This window comes from Prionailurus bengalensis, chromosome B1, assembly GCF_016509475.1.
Source record: "Prionailurus bengalensis isolate Pbe53 chromosome B1, Fcat_Pben_1.1_paternal_pri, whole genome shotgun sequence".
Lineage (NCBI taxonomy): Eukaryota > Metazoa > Chordata > Mammalia > Carnivora > Felidae > Prionailurus > Prionailurus bengalensis.
In genome coordinates, this window is record NC_057344.1 from 152,723,793 (window position 1) to 152,749,296 (window position 25,504).

Consider the following 25,504-nt stretch of genomic DNA (forward strand, 5'->3'; position numbering starts at 1 on the left):
ACCACTGGGCATTTGTATACCACTGTCTGAACTTAAAGCTGAACTGGCAATCTGAGCACATTTGCTAAAAGAAAAAACCATATTTATTTTAAAATATAATTCCACATTCACTTTTTCTCCTTTTTCCAAATGGAAATAAGTTGAATTTTTAATTATAAAATTTAGGAAACAATCGTAGGCTTTCAATTGCTAGAAAGAGATTTATTGGCATATAGCTAGCACAGCATCACCTTCTTTATAAAGTTTAAATCTCAAATCTCTATAACAAGCCTTTAGCAGGGAATTAATTGAGAGTGCTTCTAAGGAGAATAAAATACTTTGTAGAGTACCCATATACATATAGTAAGCACCATGAAGCTAAACAATTATTTCCTCTTGATTTGTCTCCATGCACATCAGCGTTGGTTTTCCAAGTGGGTTATTTTTTAATTGAGCTACGATCAATCCACACTCATTTTATGACATCATGTTAGGCAACAATAATGCAAAGATGCATAAGATGTTTTCCTCACCCTCAAGCAACTCTGCACAATAGGAAAGGGAGACATAGATAGTCATTTATAACAGAATGCTATAGTTACAGAAATAGAGGAATAACAGTGCTGCTGGAGCACGGAAGAAGCTCCATCAGTATCTTAAGTTTTCACTTAATCACTCTTATTGAATGCTAGGTATATGTCAAGTACTGCACCAGAAATCATATTACAGTAAAGAAAGTATTGAACCTATATCTTTTTTTAAATAATTTTTGATGTCTTTTTAAATTTATTTTAAGAGACAGAGAGAGAGACAGAGAGCGAGTGCGTGCGCAAGCGAGTGTGCGTGCACGTGCACGAGTGGGGGAGGGGCAGAGAAAGCGGGAGGCACAGAATCCGAAGCAGGCTCCAGGCTCTGAGCTGTCAGCACAAAGAGGGATGCGGGGCTCCAGCTTGTGAACCGCAAGATCATGACCTGAGCCGAAGTTGGACGCTTAACTGACTGTGCCACCCAGGAGCCCCTGAGCCTAGATATTTTATAAATAACAACTAAATTTTATATCCAGTTCTACTCACCTTTTTACTGAAAAATCATAAACAAATAACTTCACCTTTCTGAGAGTTCTTTCTTCCATTTGTGCTACAGGAATCATAATAATACAATTTTTTAATAATTAAACCTCTTTAATACAACCACTTGCAGCAAGCTACCTTCCATGCATTCATTTAATGGCTTTTGGACAGAAAATTTCAAGAAGAGAAAGGAAAGGAAGAAAAAAGTAAGGTATGCATAATTTCCAATACAAGAGAAAAAACACAAAACTTTTTAAAGTGGTTGTACCAATTTCCACTCCAACCTAGAGTTCAGATAATTTAGCTATATAATTTATTGTTCAAACTAATATACTTTTAAAAATGAAAATGTAGCCCTTTTAAAAAGTATGCTGGGACAATTAAGGATTTAGTTAGGCAAACCAAGATGTTTTTCTCACCCAATCCATGAAAATTTCTATTTCTGTACATCTTCAGCAAGACCTAATATTGTAGTTAATTTTAATGCTAACCCTTTAAGTTGATGCAATACTGTTATATCATTGTGACTTTAGTTCACATTATCCTGCATGCTAATGCCAGGATATTAATGCTAATATTATTTTTTTTTATCACTGAGCTACCTCCTTTAAAAAGAATAGCTACAAGTCTCATCTATTTTTATAGTGGCTGTCTTTTTATCATTGGCTTTTAAGTGTTACTTCAAGATTCTTGATTATGAATCTTTTGCTTTATTTTTCCATTCAAAATAACTTTAGTTCAAGTAAACACATTCCAGATAAATGGGAAATCCATTAACCCATTTGGGTGTCTCACCCAGAATTATTAAACATTTCAAGACCACGGTGCAAGATATTCATTCAAACGTCATACTCAAGTGGAGAAAACATCCTCCATAGCTCATCAATCCACTACTGATATATATTGTTACCACTGAAAGCTAGCATTCTTCATTCACACAAATAATCATGTCCACTCTACAGTGATTCCTCACTGTTCCAACTCCATACACAGATCGCCAAGGACTTCCCTTTCTATTCACATACTCAGGCATATGGTCCAGAGCACAAAGCTTGGGTTAGGAGAAGAGGTTTGGAAGAACTTTGCAAATTACTTATAAGCTATACTAAAACATTTCTCCACCATGATCTTGAGTTTCTTGTTTTGAACCTAGGTCACTGCACAATGCTAGGATAACCCATATTTTGTATAGGTAATTTGACTAAAGAAGCTGAATGGTTTATTCTTTCCACCGAGATATAGTTGAGGCCATCGCAGGTCAGCTCAAGCAGAAGCTCCAAAGAAACAGAAACTGGCTGCAGCCACCCATATGCCTCTGACTTTTGCAGGTGCCAGTTTCTGTATTTCTGGATCTGAGCACTTCCCTCCCCTCCCCCTGCCCCCAACACTGGAAGAGGGATATGCTTGTACTCACAAGAGACAGGTAAGTGCCAGTGAATCAAAACCACTCTTGTCCCCCTGAGGCAGCCGTCAATCAATTACCTCCCAGAAACTAGTCTATAAATAAATAGCACAGAGTTCTCCCCCCCTTGAGAGAGATGATTCTGACTCAGGACTTAAACTGAATTAAAATGAAGTTTTTTATTGTGGTAACTGACTTCATTCCACACACATAAACTACCTTCTCTTCCTTGCATTACTTCCTGACTCTCCTGCAGGATTCCCTATACCTCCCCCCCAAAACTACTAGGGCTGAAATCTGTGTCAGCATTAGCTTCTGGAGGAACCCAACTTAAGAATTCTAACTTTGTATCCCAGATAAATGTGATTTGCTTGGTCTTCAGTTAGCAATTTTGAGAAGAAAGAATCTCAGGGAGTGACACCTTGACAGAAGCAGAAAAGATTTTGTTACACCATAATCCAAATAAGGGGCACCTGGGTGGCTCAGTAGGTTAAGAGCCTGCCTTCAGCTCAGGTCATGATCTCGCGATTGTTAAGTTTGAGCCCCACGTTGGGATTCAGAGCTGTCAGCACGGACCCTGGAACCTGCTTTGGATTCTGTGTCTCACTCTCTCTCTGCCCCTGCCCCGCTTATGCTCTGTTTCTCTCTGTCTCTCAAAAATAAAATAAATGTTAAAAAAAAATTAAGAAAACAAACAAACAAACAAATGCAGTGACCGCCCGTGTCCTCTACGTCTGCCTCCATACGGGAATTTCTTAGTAAACTTTTACAAGACAAGAAAAGCTCACTTGGTTTAATGTAATAAAAAAGACACTACATTTGCCCTGATTTCTGTTCCTTTCCCCAGATTTATTCTTTAAGCCAGGTCATTCTTATGCAGGGCTGACATTCAGATACACACTGGCACATCTGTTAAAATATTCAGATACTTCTTTGTTGATTGCCAAGCATCCATCTTGTGAAATCCTGACCTTCTCACTCCCCAGTGCTTCTGCCGCCTTGATACCTTCCCTGGGACTCCAAAATACCCCATGATCAAGGAAGGAAAGGGTTAATGCCAGGCCAGAGGGACTTCTAAGATCCATTCTAGGACACAGGCCTAGTCTTACCACATGATTATCCTCTGACTGGTCGGTGCCAGTGTGGTTGGGTAGACAGCTGGTTAAACATTTTAACTGCCAATACAATTCTTATCTCAGCCTGCATTTGCTTAGCTAATGCTTCTTTACCCTTCACCAGCACCTTACTTATCCTCAGAGAATCCCTCCATGACCAGTTCTCTAAAACAACAAAGTAAACATCCCTGGGGATGAGCTCCACAATATGCAAAATCAGCTAGTCTAAAAAAATTGGTAACAATCAGGTTTAACAAAGTTAAACTTGTTTTGTTTTAATGCAGACCTACTCTGACTTTTTAATATGCTAATTAGGCTGCAAATATTCAAGTCTGGATTTCAGCAGGCAGTGTTTCTGCAACCTATTTAACTAGTGGTAGACATGTATTAATGTTTTACGTGCTTAACACTAGAAGGGCTCTATCTAGTATTTTGATGTTAAACAGTGTAGGGTACACAGCATCAGATACATCACAGTCTCTAAAAAGACAAGTATTTGACCACTATATTTTAGGGGGAAAAAAGATGAAGGAGAAGAAGGAAAAACTAAAAATCAGTTCAGGGGCACCTGGGTGGCTCAGTCAGTGAAGTGTTTAGCTCTTGCTTTCAGCTCAGATCATGATCTCAAGGTTCATGATTTCCAGCCCCACACTGGGTTCTGAGCTGACAGTGTGGAGCCTGTTTGGGATTCCCTCTCCCATCCTTTCTCTGTCCCTCCCCTGCTCATGCTGTCTCTCTCCCAGTCAAAATAAGCAAACAACAACAAAAACTCAATCAAGCCCCAGTAACACTTTACATAATACAGAGGTTTATAGGCCAAAATATGTTTTGGACAAGTTTTATCAGAAACATAAAAGCAAAATTATGTAATCTGAACTGCTAGGTACACATGTGTTCCACATAGGCCTAGCGAATTTAAATTAGGTGGTTCCTAAATCAGAGTCATTTAAGAATGACAAGCCAGTCCCGAACAAGTGAACTCTGAAGGAAGTTCCCACAAGAATTTTCGAGTATTCCTACAAACGTGTGTGGTGTTGACAACAGGCAGCCTGAATCTGTCCACACCCACAGCACCCACATTGGCAGGGCCAGACTTACCCCTCCTGGAGTGGTGGGAGCCTTGGATGGACAGTGGTCTTCGATGCTCCGGGACTTGAAGAAGTTGTAGACACCAGGCAGTGGGATAGAGCCACCCCATCCCCACAGCCTCCACAGCAGGCCAAGCAGCCTCCATCTCCACAGCCTCCTCCAGTCAGGGTGGCCCTGAAACCCATGTGTCTGTCCAGGCCAGCACGTCAGCAGAGCGGAAGAGCCTATTTCCACACCTTGGCTGGAAGAGCCTGGGCCATCTTGCAGTGCATAATAGGAACTCCTGCGGATGGGAGAAAGCAAAGGCATGTTAGAATGAGGGGAGTGATATCCCCACCTCGTCCTGGGCAGAAGTATGGGCACGTTACCGCCGCTAGATTTGTGCCTTCTCTCTAAAACGTATTAGTGCCACCCAATCTGCCCTAACCTGACACAGCCTCAGCCTAAAATCCCCTCCTCCGGGCAAGAGCAGTGAGTGGGCCGCACTTTCTTCCCGGGCCCGTTGAGCCAGCCGCCCCCTCCCCCAACGGCCCAGGCGCTTTCCACCGACTCCCTGAGCAGTTCTCTTTGGAGGACTTGGGAAACTGAGGCCTGGAGAGGGGAGCGCGCCTGTGGACCTCACCCAGCGAGGGGAGGATTTCCAGGGCGGGTTCCGGAGAAGCTGTGGAGACTGACCTGCGGCGGTGGGGGGAGGGTCCACAGATGCGCGCCCGCTGGGAGCTCGGGCCCGGCCGCCCGCAGAGGCCATAGACTGAGCACCCGGAATCCCGGCGCAGACCCTCCGAGATTCTCCCCCAACCATCCAAATTGCCAAAACGTGAGTTAAAGTTGAGCGCACACTCCCACAACACGAGCCCATCACGCGCACGCGGAGATTCCACGCTCCCACTCGCAGCAGAGAAAAGGAACCCAGGGCGCGGGCAGAGGGGCACAAAGTTAGTAACACACTTGCAAGCCCGCTCCCATGCACACCCCCATCCCCGCAAATGCACCTTCGGGAACGCAGGACAAGCCACGTGCACCACACTCATAATCACCTGCTCAGCCGCGCAGAGACCCTAGCAGTCGCTCTCACACTACTCACAGGCGTGCTCCGCCCCCCTCCCTGGTGCCTCAGCCCTGTCATCCCTCCCGGAAATAGGGCTTGGGGCACCCAAACTCTCCTTTCCCCCTGGGGACACCCTGTGCCATTCCGAAGTTCCCCAGAGTGAATGTCAGTGGGATGCCAGCCTTGGATCTATAATACCAAAATGTTTGATGTGGATGAATGATGTCAACGTAAAATAGTTATAGGTATAAGGCACGTGCAGCTCTTGCCATGTCATTTGAATATTAAAACTGAAAAATGATTTTCTAGACTGCTGCCAGCCTTAGTGTAATGTAATCCACTATTATCCTTCAGCTGTCACTCATTATGGGATTTTAATTTAATTTTAATATTATGTTTTATAGACTTTTATTGTTCTCTGCTTACTTAGTGGATCCAGCAATTATTCATAATAAGAAAACCGTGGGCTTAAAAAAAACATTGAATAACGTTTAGTTAATGAATGCTCCAAGGTTTGCTATATGTTAGTCTCGGAGCTGGGATAGAGGATCTGGATTAGGGAAGAATTCACAATACTTCAGAAATAATGTTAAAGTTAGTGAAGCATGCTCAGATTATGATTAACTTGCCAACACCTGGCTGAAATGATGTACAACACAAGTTCATACAAGGGTGAGGAAGCATAAATTATAATTTGTTGGGCATTTTTCCTTTTGAGCAAAATGAAAATTTAACCTAGTGAATGCCTGAAATAGGATTTAGAAACCAGTGTGCTTCATACCGCTAACCTACATACACCTTCTAGTGGTGTGTGTGTGTGCGTATGTGCATGCACAGGCACAAGCATGCATGCATGCAAACATAAATGGTATTAAAAGCTGAACCTGGAGTGAGTGAGACAGAATAGAACAGAATTATAGATACTCTCTTTTCCCTATACACAATAAAACAAACAAAAAATATTAAAACAAAAATTTATTTTATGTATACATAGCAACATCAAATAAACAAGAGAAAAATAAATGAACTGTCTACAGGGAAGAATGTAGCTATTAAAGAAAGAAACAAAAAACTCTTTCTTGGTCAGGTCTGCCTGGTTAGGATCTCCTGCAGACAAACAGCACTGAGATAAGCAGGTGAATGGAATTAATCTTAAGAATTCTTGCCAATGCCTTCCCATCTCAAAGTGGATTGGGATGCAGATGTGTGAGTTATAAGTACACTGTCCTGGAAAAAGTGTGGTAAAAACTTTGAGCCTGGACAGTGCTGCATACTAAGGGTACCAGAGAAGGTACCAGAATGAATGGCTTCTGAGCATGTCACTTTTCAGGAATGTGAAGGACTGAGAAAGTGAGCAGAAACTCAAGAGACTAAAACAAACCCTGATGGAATGGAATAAGCCCTGTATATATATATATATGTACACACACAAATACAGATATCTATATAGATATATAGATATATAGATATCTATGTATCTATATATATATATATTTGTGTGTGTGTGTGTATATATATATATATATATATTTGTATATGTATACATGCATATATATGATAGCTTCTAAACCAGTACAGAAAGGTTGGCAGGGTTATAGCATTGCCTAACTTCAGGAATTAGGCAGTTCTCTATAATATAATCTGTATGTCCCCACCCTGGAATTTTTGAAAGCTATACTCAACCCAAAATAGGTTTTTCCTTCCTGCAATGGAAGAAAATATTCTACAGCTCAGATTGAAGAAAATCGACTAGAAAATAACACTCAGCCCTAATACTTTCATTCTAGGAAAGATGAATTACTTTCATTTAATGATTCTTAAATATCTTTTAAAGTATGCTCTTACCTTAAAATGTATCTGTCTATTTATTCTCCATCCATACATTCATGCATGCATGTATATATAACCAGCCTCCTCTATGTATAGAGAACTGTCTTAATGATGTTCACCAAATGGTGACAATAGATTTAACCCAGAGGTATATTTGAGTTATCTATTGCTTTTTTCTGTGGCTTTTTGAAATTCTATAATTCAATCATTACTATAAGAAATAGAACGAGAGAGAGAGAGAGAGAGAGAGAGAGCTGCATCTCCTAAGTGCTATTGAGAAAAAATTCTTAAAAATAATTTTTAAAAGTTTGCATTTCCAAACTTTAAAATTTTTTAATGTTTATTTATTTATTTATTTATTTATTTATTTATTTACTTACTTACTTATTTATTTATTTATTGAGAGAGAGCATGAGTTGGGAGGGGGGGGGGGCAGAGAGAAAGGGAGACATAGAATCTGAAGCAGCCTCCAGGCTCTGAGCTGTCAGCACAGAGCCTGATGTGGGGCTGAAACTCATGAGCCTTTAGTTAGATCATGACCTGAGCGGAAGCGGGAGGTTTAACCGACTGAGCCACCCAGGACCCCTCCAAACTTGTTAAACGACTGAAAGAGAAACTAGAATCTTTATTTCTTTGTATACCAGCTTTATTGAGATATAATTGAGATATAACAGAATATTTATTTCTAGCAATAAATATAGTCGCAACAAAAAATGTAAGAGTTTAAAAAAGGGGATAGGGAAATACACTTTGCTAAACTACTTTTAACATCTATAACCTTTGTATTTGTTATTTGTTGTTTTGTCTCTTTTTTTTTTTAATTTGAATTTTCTCATCTGTTCTTAGTGAAGCTTCATTTCTGATACCAATGCAGAAATGAAGGATATGTGATAAGACTGATATGTTGGCTGCACCCTGGCTGGTTAAGATTCCGTGTGTGCATATGTGTATGTACTTGTGAGTGAGTGTGCTAGCATGTGTGCATGTTGGGTGAAGAAGGGAGGGGCAGAGAAGACAAAACAAATCAAGACATTGTCTAAAGGGGTTTTGAAAACAATGGAGATTTGCATTTATAAATCACCATCTTTCAATACAATTATAGATCACAAGAAGGAAACCACCCACAACACATGAATTAACACTTGATTTAATTAGGCTTTTTGTTATCTTTATCTGTCATTTTGCACTTTCATCCATAGACCTAACAGTTGACAATAATGCTAATGTTATTCAGTTTCATAAGATCTTATTATTCCTATCTTTTTGCTATGACAAATTGTGTAGAAATTTATTTACAGCACCATTTACAAATTTCCTTTTGTCTTTGAAACTCGGCTCTAAATGAAAGTAAAGTTGGATTTTACTAACATTCCATTTCAGTAAATATTCATTTACTAATATTTAATTCCAGCTCATATTTCCATTTCAATGCGTATGGCTCTGCAAAATGCCTGCAGCCCATCCTGAAAACAAATATCCAGAATCTTCAGTTCTTTCAGTAATCACCTTTAAATAAAGGACACCAACTTTAGCCACTAGATCAGCCCATATCATTAAAGTTAAGTCATTAAATTCTAAACCAATGTGTGAATTCTAATGATGTGTTATCGTCATGTACTGGGAAAAATTACCGTTTACATTTTAACGTTTGGAAAACAATTTTCTTAAAATTTCCAAATTGTCGGTCAAAGGACTTTAGTAAATGAAATAAAGTTGAAATAATATTGAATAAGCTTAAGAGTTTTTTTGTGCTTTTGAATTCTATTTAAAAAAAAAAGGTGATTCAAAGTATTGTTGAAGATTTCAACTGGGCAACAGGTACTTAACTATTATTGTGTGGGCTGACTTTATACCTTCATATATTCCATTAAATGTATATATCAAGATATTAATCCATGCTGCTTTGGTAGATCCAAATCCTATGCTCTCTGAAGAAAAAACAGTGACGTTTCCTGGGGTCTTAAATGCTGGTTGTAGTCAGTATTTTTCTTCAAATCTGTAGTGAGAAAAAATACAATTAATTGTTAGTTGTCACTTTTGATGAACTCAGCCATCAAGAACTTTTCAATAAGCAGTAAAAATTGCCAGAAATCATTTTGTAAAATTCTTTTGATGATTTACATTCCCTGAGACAATGTACTATAAGTCATCAGGCTGCTGAAATATTGTCAGTGCCACAGAATATGATTATATCAAGAAATAGAACTTTAGTTCTGGAAGGAAAACAAAGCTTATCTTCTGATCACATTATAGGTGTGAATTTAGATCAAATAATTTTGTCAAATTATGCAGTTAGTGATAGAAGACCTCTACGTCAATCATATTTTTTTCACACTGTTGCCTCTCAAATTTAATTTTTTTCAAATCTTGAAATTCAAACAAGAACACAAATTAAACATCTAAACCTCCACTTTCTTTGTTTCAGACTACATATGGATCACAGAAAACACACACACATGCACACTCACACATACCCCACAGCAGAACAAGGTTAGAACTTCTAACTCATTCCATTATTTTGTTTTTAAGAAATAATTATGGTTTCAAACCAAAGGACAGATTGAAGAGTAAAATAAACAGATCATATAAAAGGCATAATAAATCAGTTACAAATCAAAAAAGCACATCATTTAAGGATTTGTTTCCATGGTCCATGTAAATGAATCATATATGTTGATAGTTTACTTCCAAATGCTGCTACTAAATATAAATTAAGAATAGAGGGCACACACAGACATTAGGTTTAATATTGAAAATAAATGTTGTTCTAGATTTGAAAAAATATAGAGGGCACGTAAAATACATAACACATAAAAGATGTTCTATTAGAAAAGAGATTTCTTATTTACCTTGGAAAATGGTATTCGGCAATCTCAATTTACATTCCTTGCCAACTATTTTGTGTCCACTGTTCATACAATTGTGAAGGGATCTGTTGAGTATTCATTATTTTGCATTATGTTTGTAGATAGCCTATATATGTACTTGTGTTACACATTCTTCATAAATTAAGAAACCTATTCTGAAAACAATAATTGCTGTACCACTCACGGAATTAGTTGATTTTGTTTTGTTGTTACTGAAGCCTAGGTGCTTTGACATACTTTACCATTAGTTTTTACCCTATCATAGTAGCGATGAGAAGAGAAATAAAATTTATATTAAAATAATGTAAACTTGATAGCAGCAATGAGAATTTCAGGGATTTTCTGAAAGAATCTCCATGTCTTTCCATAAAATTGAGATTATTTTTATTATTGTCATTTAAGAAGAAACACTTATTTCATACTTTGTGTGATAAAACTTATAATTAAGGGGCCCCTCGGTGGCTCAGGCAGTTAAGCATTGGACTCTTTTTTTTTTTAATTTTTTTTAACATTTATTTATTTTTGAGACAGAGAGAGACAGAGAGAGACAGAGCATGAACAGAGAAGGGGCAGAGAGAGAGGGAGACACAGAATCGGAAGCAGGCTCCAGTCTCTGAGCCATCAGCCCAGAGCCCGACCCTGGGCTCGAACTCACGGACCGCGAGATTGTGACCTGAACTGAAGTCCGACGCCCAACCGACTGAGCCACCCAGGCACCCCAAGCATTGGACTCTTGATTTCAGTTCAGGTCATGATGTCATACTTCATGAGATTGAGCTCTGCCTGGGGCTCTGCACTGACAGCATGGAGGCTACTTGGGATTCTCTCTCTCTCTCTCTCAAAAATAAAGTAAATAAACTTTTTTTTTTAAGTCCTTGTAATTAAAAAAAAAAAAAAAACTTTACCTCGAAATAACTGGAGGTAAGCATTCCTTCTTCCCTGTCATAAGAACTACTTTGATGGAAATAGGTGAGAAACATTGTAATATGATACCATGGTCCGAGTAGTTTTAGGATTTACAATAAAATTTATTCCAACATTGAACAACAGAGAAAACCTTGCATAGTTTGGGCATATCAAAAGTAGAGATTAGCAGAACTTTCAAGGGAAATGGCAACATTTCTCCTCATCTGTACATTTGTGTGAAATGGACATGGCATAAAATTAGGATAAAACTGCATCTGTGCTGTACACTGGGAAAACCTGTTAGACAGACCATACTAATACAGTACTGAAAAAATATACAAGTAAGATATTTTTCTTCCAAAGAACTAGACCATAAACATAAGGGAAAGATGAAAAGCCCCGATGCCCAATAACTGAGAGAGGGGAAGGAGGCTGAGTGAGGATTATAGTTACAGTTGAGTGAGTCTACCCTACAGCTGGAAAATCCTGCCAGGAAGAAACGCACATGTCACTCGGCCATGAAACCCGTGTGAGTGGCCATGCAAGACAGAGGGAAGATACTCTTTTTGCAAAAAGGTGAAACTTTTTGTTGTGACTGCCTATAATCTGCCATGGTCCATACTCTCTTTTGGCTGCTCAGGAATAGCAACCATGGCTCATCTGAAATGCCAAGCACAACGTGGGGATAAGTGCCCGGGACACACTTTAGCTCAAGGGAAGTGCACTATGACTGACTAGCAAAGTCTGCCATTGGAATAATGGTGGGAAATCACAGCAAGTGATCCATGTGTTCTATAACTTTGACGTAAAACAGTGTATTTCTAACCTGATTATTTCGATTACTTCCCCCCGCCTTCTTTTTTCTTTTAATCTTTTCTCATCGCCAAACTTTGTAGCATAGTTTGTTTTTCCTTTTAGGGTTTTGTCTTTCTTTGTAATGATTTCTTATGTCCACTAACTTGTATTGAGCTGTGGATTACTTAAGTAATATATATTTTAGTTGGCACTCAAGAGGGTGAGACCATTTGAGAATTTAGATCTTCTATTTTAGGAAAATTGTCAGCAATTTTCAATTTGAATCTTGCCTCTCCTCCATTCCCCCTATTCTTCCTTTTCTTCTTCTTTTTTTCTGGAAGCATTGTTCCATTTTTTGGAGCTTCCCATTCCATCCTTCATGACTCTCAACTGCTGTTTCACATTCCTTTTTGTCTGTCTGTGCTGGACTAGCCATTTCCTTCTGTCCGTCTTCCACTGCTGCAATCTTTTACTCTACCATGGACTTAGGCCAATCTAAAGGAAATGCTTAAAATGTTTATTTCAATAGCAATATATTTCTGTTTAAACCACTTTTAACAATAACTTTAATTTGATACATTGCCACTGAGAGTAAGGTTCTGCCTCTTAATTCTTCTCCAATAATACGTTAAAATAACTACCTACCGATGATGGAGGAGTTACATTCACACACACAGACACTCAGTGCGAGTAATCTGAACAGTCTATTTTAAGCAGATAAATTATATTTATGTAACATTTCCAGAATTCAAGTTATCACATCTTTAATATTGGGAAGTTATCTTTACTGGCATCAGATCATCCTCTTCTCTGTCCTGCTGGTTAGGCTGTGTTTAAGAGCAGCAGAACCTTAAGGAGATTCATTCTTTCTGATCACTTATCCATATACAATGCCTGCTTTTGATTTTCTCTCTCTCTCTCTCTCTCTCTCTCTCTCTCTCTCTCTCCTCTCTCTCTCTCTCTCTCTCTCTCTCTCTTTTTATTCTCTCTATTTTCCTTTACCATGCCAACTTATACAAAATAAAAAACAGAATTTGCTTAAAGTCAAAAATTAGGGTGTGTGTGTGTGTGTGTATGCGTGCACGCGTATGCTTGTGTGTGCGCGTATGCTTGTGTATCCATGTATTTAGGGAAAATAAAATTTGAATATATTCAGATGATGATATGGGTGTAGGCGAGGTCCACAGGTGTTATTTGGCCAGGACACCAAGTTTGTCTAATACAATGGACTGACTTTTTTTTTAATTTTTAATAAGATAAATTGGCCACTTTTAAAAACTGAGAGTGTCAAGTTTAAAAATGTGTATTCCGGGGCGCCTGGGTGGCGCAGTCGGTTAAGCGTCTGACTTCAGTCAGGTCACGATCTCGCGGTCCGTGAGTTCGAGCCCCGCATCGGGCTCTGGGCTGATGGCTCAGCGCCTGGAGCCTGTTTCCGATTCTGTGTCTCCCTCTCTCTCTGCCCCTCCCCCGTTCATGCTCTTGTCTCTCTCTGTCCCAAAAATAAATAAACGTTGAAAAAAAAATTAAAAATGTGTATTCCTTGGAAAACTGGAATTCTCAAAAACTGGATATCTTGGGCCTATTTTTCTATTAAACATAAATGTCAGCATACTGAGTAAGTATCAAATTTAGATGAATATCATTATTTTTAGTTCTTATCACAGTGTCTGCTTTATTTATTCACATAAGTACCTGCCACCTGTGGCATTGGAGTTTCCTCTTCACAGGAATTCCCTGGGCTGGGCCCCTGTCCCCTCTCCTCTCTCTGAACTGTCTCCCTAAATTGTTCCATCTATGCCCATGATTTTCCATTTCCATCCAAATGAAAACCAGCATCTTCACCCACCTGATGTTTTAGTTAAGATAGGCTAATTTATCTAACTATACCCAAAGCTCAGTGGCTGGACACAACAAAGATTTATTTCTTGCTAATGCAAAATAGGTAACTCTGTCAGCCAACTGCTCTATGCCACAAATTACTGATTCAGTATGCTTCTGTCTTGTGGCTCCATCATCTTAGTGATTGGCTTTTGGGGTGGCTGATTTTTATGTCCACTTGACTAGGTTAAGGGAGGTCTAGAGAGCTGGTAAAACATTTCTTTCTGAGTGTGTCTGTGAGGGTGTTTCTGGAAGAGAGTAGCATTTGAATTGGTAGACCGGGTAAAGAAGATATCCTTTACCATTGTGGGTAAGCGTCATCCAGTCTTTTAAGGGAGGGCCTGAATAGAACAAAAAGGCAGAAAAAGTGCAAATTTGCCGTCTACTTTCGTCAGGACACCCACCTTCTCCTGCCCTTGGACATCAGAGTTCCTGGATTTCAGGCCTTCCAGACTCAGGGAGGAACTTCCATCATTGGCCCCTGCCCCGGTCCTCACATCTTCAGATCTGGACTAGAACTACAACCTAGCTTTCCTGTTTCTCCAGTATGAAGATGGCACATTGTGGGATTTCTCAGCCTCCACAATTATGTGAGCCAATCCCTCATAATAAATATCTTTCTATATACCCTCTATCTTTTTGGAGAACCCTGATTATAGTAAGCTTCCTCAATCACTATAGAAAAAAAAAATCCCTAGAGGATTTCAAATCAGAAATTATCTCCCTGGGAGAGATATATGCACCTGAGTGTTGTCTAGAAATAGTCCCATGCAAGTCCCATTTCTTTTATTTTGTATTTTTCTTTTATTTTGCACAGATATTGGTGGGAAAAAATGATGCTATACTTCTGGAAACTTGCAGCACCTTCTTTCTGGTCTCCCTTTAGCCTCCCTTCCATCTTCTACAATCTATTGTCTTCACAGGAACCAGAATGATGCTTGCAAAATCAAAATTTTATTTCTTAATCCTCAACTTAAGAATTCTTCAATGGCTTCTCATTGCTTTTCAGGTAAATTTCAGTGCCTAAAAATGGATTATAAACCCTGCATGATCGGTCTCACTTTATCACACTCTTCCCATTGAATGCTGTTTCCCAGCCACTCTACACTTCCTTTAGTTGCTGAACCATTGGAAGTTTATTCCTACCTGACAACTGCTGTTGTTCACTGGCATATTTTCGACCTAATGTCACCCTTCACTGAGTATATTAGAAATTTTATTTAATTACTTTCTTTTTGCTTTTTAAAATGTTTCAATGAACTTTATTAAGTTCAGATTAAAAATTCTAAACATTTTAAGTGTCCTCATTTCTTCATTTTAATTACTTGTAGAAAGGGCTCTAAAATTTAAATGGCTATCTGTAGGATACATTGCTATAAAATTCACTCACTCATCCATTTATCATGTCAGGCAGTGATAGTTACTGCACACCCATTATGTACCCCTGTGAAAAATGGGAACTACCATTGAAATAATAAAAAGGTTTGCTCATATAAGAAGTAGAAAAAAACGTTTATTGTGTTTGTAATTGCTTTTTTAAAAATGTTGTGAGTCAGAATATTTATTCAAATACTTGGTGGCCATTTGCCATCAACTTTTTACTTTTCATTAATTATTGAAGTAAAATAAGGACTGAGAATTAACTGTTGTATTTATCAAAGTGGAGGTTACTTATGTTCTTAATTACAGTGATTTTGGAAAAATATTATCATAAAAATCTTGTGAAAGTTATCCAAAAAATAAAACATAAAAAAAAAAGAAAGAGAATTGTGGAAAACAGAGACTTCTATTGCAAGGTCTTTTGCTCTAAAGAGAAACAAGGAAATAGGATAACATACGGAGAAAAGTAGAGTTAACTATCTGCACACATACATAGAATATATGTATATATATAAATATCATATATATATATATGTATATATAATACATATCTTATTACCAAAGCGTGTTTTTTAAGATGACTTACTACATGAAGTGAACTTGAAATATGTACTAAGTGCAAGTCATATGTATTTGGACATATTTGAGTTGCAGCCTACTATCACCCTGTTAGATTAAGCTGATTAGACAGATGAGAAAGACAGAAGTACATAAAGCGAGTGAAAATAAATGTTAAGTTTGAGCCATTGTTTCTACGGTGGCTCTGAAGTACATGGGTTTAAATTGTTTCTCTGAAATACATTTCCGAACTAACTGAAATCTAACCCACACAGCTGATTTAATAAGATAACGATAGATATGCTACACAGGTGTATTGGGGTTCAACCAGAGAAACAGAGATGCAGACTGAGAGAATTAGTGCAAGGAATTAGCTTGCACAATTGTGAGGACTGTCCAGGAAATCCCAGTCTCTATAGGTCAGGCCAGCAAGAAGAGCAGACTGAAACTGTCAGGCAACTGAAGCTGCTACCCGCCTGCTGAATTTCTTCTTCATCGGAGAAGCCTCAGCTCTGCTTTTAAAGGCTTTCAGCTAATTGAATCAGGCTCACCCAGATTATTTGGATATATCCCTATTTAAAGTACACTGGTTACAGACTTTAATTTTGTATACAAAACACCTTCACAACAATATCATAGATTAGTTTTTAATTCAATAACTGGGGACTGTAGCCTAGCCAAGTTGACACATCAAAAGATCATCACAACAGATCACATTATTTTGTACCTAATTTATACTATGTTTTCTATGTAGGAAAATCCTTTTGAGAAACCAAATAAATATCAGAAGGTTATTTTAACCATTAACACAGCGTTAGAGTTTGTTCAAAAAAATCATGGGGATTTTGTCAGAAAGAACGAGTACTTATGATTATTCAGAAGAGACTCTTAAACTCTGCTGAAATCCCACTGACAAGGGTCTTTTCCTTTCTTGTTCTTACTGGTAGTAATGTGGTTTATCTTCTTCCTCTTCTTATCCCTCATATCCTCTTCCTCCTTGTCCTTTTCTTTTTTCTTTACCTTCTGCTTTTCCTCCTCCTCCTTCTCTTTTTCAATTTAATGAGTGAAGCATGAACTTTCTGCTATATGTTCTTTTGTACCTATTAAAATAAATTAAAAAAATACATGCTTAAAATAAGATCCTTACAAAGTGTACTTCCTTGGTAATGACTTGAGTCAGACCTTGAGGTTCTTAATGATCACTTGGAAGATGCCCCAGTTCTATTACTAACCTATTTATTACAGTCGATTCCTCTAAAGATGGCTAAACCAATCCATTTCCCCCCAGAACCTGGGCATACATTCATACCTTGGAAAACTGTATTGAATATATAAGTATTTTATTAAATAAATAATTATCTTAGCACATTTTCATCCAAGATACTTTTGAAAGCAGAAAACTGTAAGAGGATTTTTGCAAGAAGCATTCAACTATTCATTACAAAATAGATCTTTCTAGTTACTCACCAGACCTCCCTACAGAAACATTGGTTGGTAAGAATAATATTTGGAATTAAAACTCTTTAACACTTACAATGATCTAGGTACTTTGGTAAGGGCTATACATTCATCATCTCATGGAATCTTAGTCTCATGTTATCAATAAGTAATTTCAAGTCAATTTGCAAAATTCCAACACCTACATGTAGTCCAGCAATAGAAATCTTAATAGGGCAATACTGAGTTTAGTAAAGTTTCAGAGACTGAAATGTATTGTTCTGTTATTTTTCCCTTTTGTGTAGATAGACACTAAGGCATGGATAAGGTTAAAAAAAACCCACACTTCCCAAGTTTGATATATGCAGAATATGTTCAAATTGGACTGTATTCTAAATCTATCAAACAGCAGACTCAAAACCTCTACATTACCCAGAATGTAGGTAATGTGATTTTACCTAAAATTCCAACTAAAGGTAAGATATATTTAATTGGCTCTTGTCCCACAAATCATGGTTCCAATACCAAGATGATTTTGCTGCTAATTCATCCTAGTAACCTAGTCCTGATAACTTGACTTGTCTATTGTGGATTCCATTTGAACTACACTTCTTACACCGAAAAAAATTTTTTTTAATGTTTATTCTTTTATTTTGAGAGAGAGAGAGAGAGAGAAAGCTGGGGAGAGGCAGAGAGAGAGAGAAAGAGAATTCCAAGCAGGCTTCTCACTGCCAGTGCAGAGCCTGATGCAGAGCTTGAACTCACGAAATGTGAGTTTGTGACCTGAGCTGAAATCAAGAGTTGGAAGTTTAACCAACTGAGCCACACAGGTGCCCCTACATTTCTTATACTTTAATTCAACTTGTTTCAGCATACTGAGTCTGTTTTACTTGATCTCAATTAAGCCTAAAGTATCCCCATTAAAAGAATGTATATATGAACAAAATTTATGTAATTTGAAACAGCATAGGAAATGTGAGCTGTTTTAGATTTGTAGCAACAACAGAAACTTTATTTTAGCAGAGAAATAAGAAATGAGGATGAATATTATTGCTATTAGTTTCTATATCATAAATAGTGTATTTGTCCTTTCATCTTTAGTTTTAATGTATTTTAAAGCCATATGTAAGTGGCGACATGTTGGTATTAACTGGTAGAAAATATAATCAGAGCTGGTTTAAAAAAACATTTAAAGAAAAATATGGTTTATTAATTCTAAATATGTCAAGTGATTCAAATTTTCCATGGCTAGGGGGAAAAGTGTACCATAAAGTTGTAGGAAATTAAGTTAATATAAAATTCTGTTATTTGTAATGCCAAAGTTGTTATGCTTTGAATAAATATTTCAACAAGAGTTCAGCACTTATCACTGGAATGGTCCAATGGAGTCAAACAAATAGTCCACAGCTGAACCAGTTCTAGTGCTTGACATGGGAGAAGATATGACCAATAAAAAACAATCTTCAGATGATACAGGAACAAATAAGTTAGTAATAAGGAATTTTAGGTAAAATCACAGCAATCCCAATAGACGCATGTTACCCAGGATTAACGCATCTTCACAGGACAACTCAAGTTTCAGAAACTGGACACCCCATAAAAGGATAGTAAAGTACAGGTGAAGACTTCCATACTATGGAGAATAAATCATAAAAAGAAGGTATAGTGGTTCAGGTTGAGGACAGCAGTTCACCAGAAAAAAAAAATTAAATAGAAAATTTAATAAGAATGAAAGCCCATACGCCTGGGTGGCGCAGTCGGTTAAGCGTCCGACTTCAGCCAGGTCACGATCTCGCGGTCCGTGAGTTCGAGCCCCGCGTCGGGCTCTGGGCTGATGGCTCAGAGCCTGGAGCCTGTTTCCGATTCTGTGTCTCCCTCTCTCTCTGCCCCTCCCCCGTTCATGCTCTGTCTCTCTCTGTCTCAAAAATAAATAAATGTTAAAAAAAAAAAAAAAAAAAGAATGAAAGCCCATGGAGATAACTTCACTTCCTAAGGCATTATTTGGGAAATAATACAGAGGACTGGACCAGCGACAAAACCATTTGTGGAGCCTAAAGATTGTGTGTTGCATGGCTGAAGCTAGAAGTCTTGAGTCTGTCTACAGGAGATAACATCGCCCCACCTCTGGTAAAAATTATAAATTAAAAGTTTGGTCTAGATAAAGCTTAATCAATACACCTTGTAGAGAAGTTGATAAAAGTATTTATTTAAAATGATGGAAAAAGACTATAACTTCTTCAGTTATGTGTCTCATGCTCATTATTCAAATTGTTAAAAATCTTTGAGCCTTGAGATACTATCTGAAAAGGGAAACTTTTAGAAACTTCTAAAATGGAAAATGTTTTTCAATGAAATAAAGACTCTCATCCAAGTCATTATATATGTGTGTGTGTATATATATATATATGTATATATATATATATATATATACACACACACACACACATATATATAATACACACACACACACACACACATATATATATATATATATATATATATATATATATATAAAATACACACACCTTGAATATTACAAGGTCCTTACTGTAAAAGAATTCATAATCTAGTGGAGAAAGTAGTCTAACAGAGAATAACTTTAAGGCTCAGAGAATTCTTTTATAAATGTAAAATTTGCAGAAAGAAATGCAGCTGTCTTTCATATTATTAATTCAAATTCTCTATATATTTGGTAGTAGTAAATGACAGCTCACAACCAAATCCAGCCCTCCATCTGTTTTTGTAAATAAAGTTTTATTGGAACACAGCCATGCTCAATCATTTACCATTCTGTTTATGACTCTTCTTATGCTTCAGTGACAAAGTTTAGTAGTTGTAACAAAGACCAAATGTCCTTCAAAGCCTAAAATATTTACTATTTTGCCCTTTACAGAAAAAGTTTGCCAACCTATGGGGTAGATTAAAACTATAAATAATAATTAAGAGGTGAAACATGAATACTTAGCACTCTTCTCACTATTTTTCAATAAAGACCCTCATTACCTGTGGGGAACAGGCAAAATGGTCTTAGGGAATTTTATAAGTGATCAGGGTGATTATATTTAGTTTTGATTTTAAATCTGCATAAGCCCTTATAAGTTATTTGTAATATAATACAGAAAACTTAGTTTTCTACAAGTAGAATGAAAAATTATTAGTTCCATATATTGTTCCTCTGTTAAAAGTAGATCTTATTAGGTAACAATTTCATAGCAACTTTGTTAATTTGAAGACTTTCTTTATATCTAACAGTTATGTAGAAAAATTAGTAGCAAAATGAAACAAGTAATTCCTAATTGTCTAAATTAACCATCCTCAACAAGGTGACAGTACATATTTTGTATCTTTTTGTTTTTCCTGTAGAATGGCCTGACTATGCTGAATCCCCTACAAAGCTTTCCTGGGGAAAACAAGACAAGCCTGTCCAAGACTGTGCATGTGTTTTTATCTGGAGTTGTTTCACCTGATGGGGCTTTTTCCATCTGTCTCTCCCCCTACCCTCATGACAAGAGTACAAATTCCTCTCTAATTAGCTTATTGTTTTGCATTCCCCTGGGCTCTCCCTGTATAGTTCTGCTTGTGTTGACACCACACTATCTCCTTTTAAAGCCCTACATATTAAAACTTTTTTCCTTCTTCTCTTTGAATTTCAAAATCAAGTTATGAAGTAACCACTTTATTTCATGTACCACAATAGGGAACAAGCCTTTGCAATCTTTTTTTTTTTTTTCACATAATTTTAAACATGATTGTGATTAACATAGTAAATGTTGCTTATACTGTTACAGCCTGAAGACTCATTTTTAAGTATTTACCATAATACTAACTTAAATATGGTTTATTTTGGTATGATGTGGGGACATCTATTTTTTCTTCCCTTTGGGGGCTGATTAGCATAAAAGAGACAGGAAATTTATCTTAGAGATATTCATTATGGACTAGGTTTTATTCATGTGAACTAACGCTCTTAAATTGTGTGTCTTACTCAAGGGTCAGTATGAAAGGCTTTATGTTAAATTTCAAAAGCACTTTTCAGATCCTTGAGGTTGATTGAATCATAGATATATAAGGAAACTCAGTTCATAAAACATCACTGAACTGTTAAGTTAAATCTATAAGGATTGAAATGGTAACCACATCTGTGTTAAGTAGATCTGTCCACGATAACCGAATGCAATTCTAGCTGGTATTTAAGATAATTCAAGGTGTTTCAATGCCACAGAAGTAACTTAAAATATACAATTCAAATGTCTAATTAGTAAAATATAAATAGATCTGTCCATGATAACCAAATGCAATTCTAGCTGGTATTTGAGATAATTCAAGGTATTTCAATGCTACAAAAGTAACTTAAAATGTATATTTCAAATGTCTAATTAGTAAAATATAACATAATATCATTATAAATTATCTAATTATTTATTTTGTATAGTTCTATAAAATAAGTACTCTGTTTTGAAACACAAGTCTTGAAAGATAGACAGGGCAACTATTCAGAGAAGTGAAAACATTTTCCCAGAGAAATGGAATTAGCATCAGAACCTGCTGACTCTTAACACAGGGCTTTTTTTCATATATCAAACTTCTATTAAAATCTGGCATGACACAACAGTAATTTATAAATAATATCATATAACAAATATATTATAATGCAATATAATGTAATTTAATAATAGTATGTGATGACAAATTAATTGAAGAATATTTCTGCAGCTGGAAGAGAAAAGCTTTCTACCACTCAGAAAGTAGGAATGCTGGGGATGTAACATCAGGAAACTCTTAAATTTCTCCCTGGGAGTCCAGGGAGTTGGTGAACATCTCTGCCTCTATGAAAGGAGGGGACAATAATATCTCGATAGTTGGGGGCAGCTTGTGCATAATTTTTATAGCTACTAAGAGAAAAAGAAAGAATTGCTTGCTTTTTTCAGGTAGAAAAACTACTTTCTATGATAGCTCATAGGTAGTTGACAAATATTTCTGTTGCTTTTATCTATCTAACATTCCCAAGCCAGGATATAGCCAATACTCTTACAAGTAACTGAGCCTGAAAAAGACTACATTCGTCCTAAGTAAATTGGATTGGTAAGCCATAGTTGTCTGAAGCTATATCAATAGTCTTATGCCTAACATATTTGGTAAAGCATAACTCAGTGACCACTAATATTATTTAAAATGCTAGATATGTTTGGTATTAACAAAACAATCTCAGAAAGTGGCCTTTGTTGTTACAACTTTATGTCCATTGTTTGCTAATTTTAATATTAATACAGTGAAAGTTAAAAAGAGTGTTCCAGGGGCGCCTGGGTGGCTCAGTCGGTCAAGCGGCCGACTTCGGCTCAGGTCACGATCTCGCGGTCCGTGAGTTCGAGCCCCGCGTCAGGCTCTGGGCTGATGGCTCAGAGTCTGGAGCCTGCTTCCGATTCTGTGTCTCCCTCTCTCTCTGCCCCTCCCCCATTCATGCTCTGTCTCTCTCTGTCTCAAAAATAAATAAACGTTAAAAAAAAAAAAATTAAAAAAAAACAAAACAAAAAGAGTGTTCCAGTAATGCTAACCTCATATTAAAAGAGACTGAATGAAATTTATTCAATAGAACAATCAAATGTATACAAAAATTCCCCAAGCCATAGGTTTATGAATAAAAAAGAGGATATTAGTTCAATATATCAAAACATGTGACATATATAGGCATCTAAATAAATTGAAGATATATTTTACATGCTACATATTATAGATTGGGTAAGAGATAGGAGTGTGTAATATTTTTCTCAAGATGATGATAAATGAAGGAAGATTATTCTTGGAATTTGTCTATACCATCCAAACAAGAACATCATCTTCTTGATTGATATATTGAATTTTTTACAATGAATAATGATTGATGTCTACCAATTTATAGTTCCACAGGAAATATGTTTAGTAGCCTCAAAAAATACAATAAAGCACCATAAATATGTTCTATGTCCCCACATAGTGAAGATGAAAATAGCAATAGTTTGAGAAGAAATGTTAAATATTATGAAATCTATGCAGGTTCCATCCAATATACCACCGAGAAAATAGAGTATTTTGAGTTCAAAACTAAAAAAAGTACATATAAGAGCAACAAATTTTGGTATGTAGATTTTTGGCATGTAGATTTCAAATATAGACTAAATGCATTTTTTAAAAATAATTCCAATTGGAAGTAAGGAATATTGGCAAATCATGTTGCAAATTTGTAAGATACCAAAAAATAAATATGTTTAAAATCTTATAGTAATATGTCCATAGATCAATAATTCCCAAGTTTAGTGTAGTAGAGACATACACAAGGAAGTTTGTTCAATTTCTGGGTCTATTATCCAGAGCTAGTGATTCACTAAGTCCATGATGAAGCTTAGCAACAAGAACCTGTAGTTATTTTGGTGCAAGAGATACACAGGCGAACTTTGGGGGGAGAGAAATGCTACCATTGGAAATATATCTTCATAGACAATATTTGAGTAAGTAAAAATAAAATTAGGCTTTCCTTCTATTATTTGAGATAAATGGGAATAGAATCTTTGTTGGATCCCTTTAAACAAAGTAGGCTGAACTTAGTAGGACCCTCATTATACTTTAAGGACCAAGTTGCTATGATTACCTTAAAGGATAAGGAGAAAAGTTACACAGAGGAGTAATGCAGAGGAAAATAGTCATCTGTGCTTCCTTCTCACAAAGAAACAAATCAGAATATATATGAATAGAGGGATAAGAAAAATAAATAAAATAAAATAAAATAAAATAAAATAAAATAAAATAAAATAAAAACAACAAAAAGCCAACAAAAGAAAGACTCATATAATTAAAACCAGAAGCCAACCAATGATGAGGAGAACAATTGTATGTACTTGACCAGTGTATTTGTGCACCAATTTCAAAACCCTGGCTTCCTGAAGCAGATCATGTACTACCCTTAAAGCCAGCTCCAGCGCCTGGGTGGCTCAGTCTTTTAGGCATCCGACTTCTGCTCAGGTCATGATCGCCGTTCATGGGTTTGAGCCCCTTGTGGGGCTCTGTGCTGACAACTCAGAGTCTGGAGCCTGCTTAGGATTCTATGTCTTCCTCTCTCTCTGCCCCTCCCCCACTCATGCTCTGTCTCTCCTACTCTCAAAAATAATAAACATTAAAAAAAAATTTTAAAGCCAGTTCTAAGTGAACCAGAGTAGCAAGTTACAATTCCTCTGAAGCAATTTCAAAGAGAAAGTTTCAAAAGTGTAAAAAATTAAGAATAAGCCTTTCTACCTCAGCTTCACAGTAGAATCTTTTTTTTTAATGTTTATTTCTTTTTGAGAGAGAGAGAGAAAGAGAGGAGACAGAGAGAGAGAGGGAGGGACATAGAGTATCAGATCTTTAGGGCATATCTTACACGTGTCAGGCATGATAACAGACACTAGAAATGCACTGCCAAAAGAAAACAAACAATCAAAAAAAGGTTAGAGAGGGAGGGAGCCAAAACATAAGAGACTCTTAAAAACTGAGAACAAACTGAGGGTTGATGGGGGGTGGGAGGGAGGGGAGAGTGGGTGAGGGGTATTTAGGAGGGCATGTGTTGGGATGAGCACTGGGTGTTGTATGGAAACCAATTTGACAATAAATTTCATATTAAAAAAAGAAAAGAAAACAAACAAATAACAAATAACCATCCCTCCCTTGAAGAAGCTTACTAGGTGGGATGGGAGAGCAGAGGGGACACATACGATTGCAAATTTATAAAATCAGGTAGTGATAATTGCTATAAAAGAAATATAAGGCAGGTGAGAGGATAGATTAGTGATTGGTGATTTGAGTAACATCCACCTGAAATGCCATTATGAGAAAGGGACAGTTGAACAGGGTTTAAATTAAGTAAATTCTCTCTAGGCAGAGAAAACAGAACACAAAAGGCTAAGGAGCAGAATATGTGAATGGAAGAGGGAATGACACAGTCAAGGGCCAGATCATAAAGGAACTCTTAGGCCACTGCAGAGAATTTGGGGTTTGATGTTTGTGAGATAAGGAGACTGAAATCCATGTAAGGAGTCAAGAGCTAATAGCCAAATAAGATCAAATCAGCACTGCTTTATAATATATGATTAAATGAGGAGAGATGGAGACTTTTAGTGGAAAAACAGAAAAAAAAAGTGCAATGT

The 25,504-nt window shown here is 36.9% G+C and overlaps 1 long non-coding RNA gene across 1 annotated transcript in view; it reads right to left on the reverse strand.

Moving 5' to 3' along the window:
- Nucleotides 1-8,154: 8,154 nt before the first annotated feature.
- The window catches only part of LOC122478851, a 95,073-nt gene continuing 77,723 nt past the window's right edge, over nt 8,155-25,504 (reverse strand). The window contains exons 3-4 of the long non-coding RNA XR_006296176.1: nt 16,859-17,017; nt 8,155-9,529 (exon numbers count right to left, since the gene is read on the reverse strand). This is a non-coding gene — a long non-coding RNA (uncharacterized LOC122478851). The remainder of the gene's footprint in view (nt 9,530-16,858; nt 17,018-25,504) is intronic.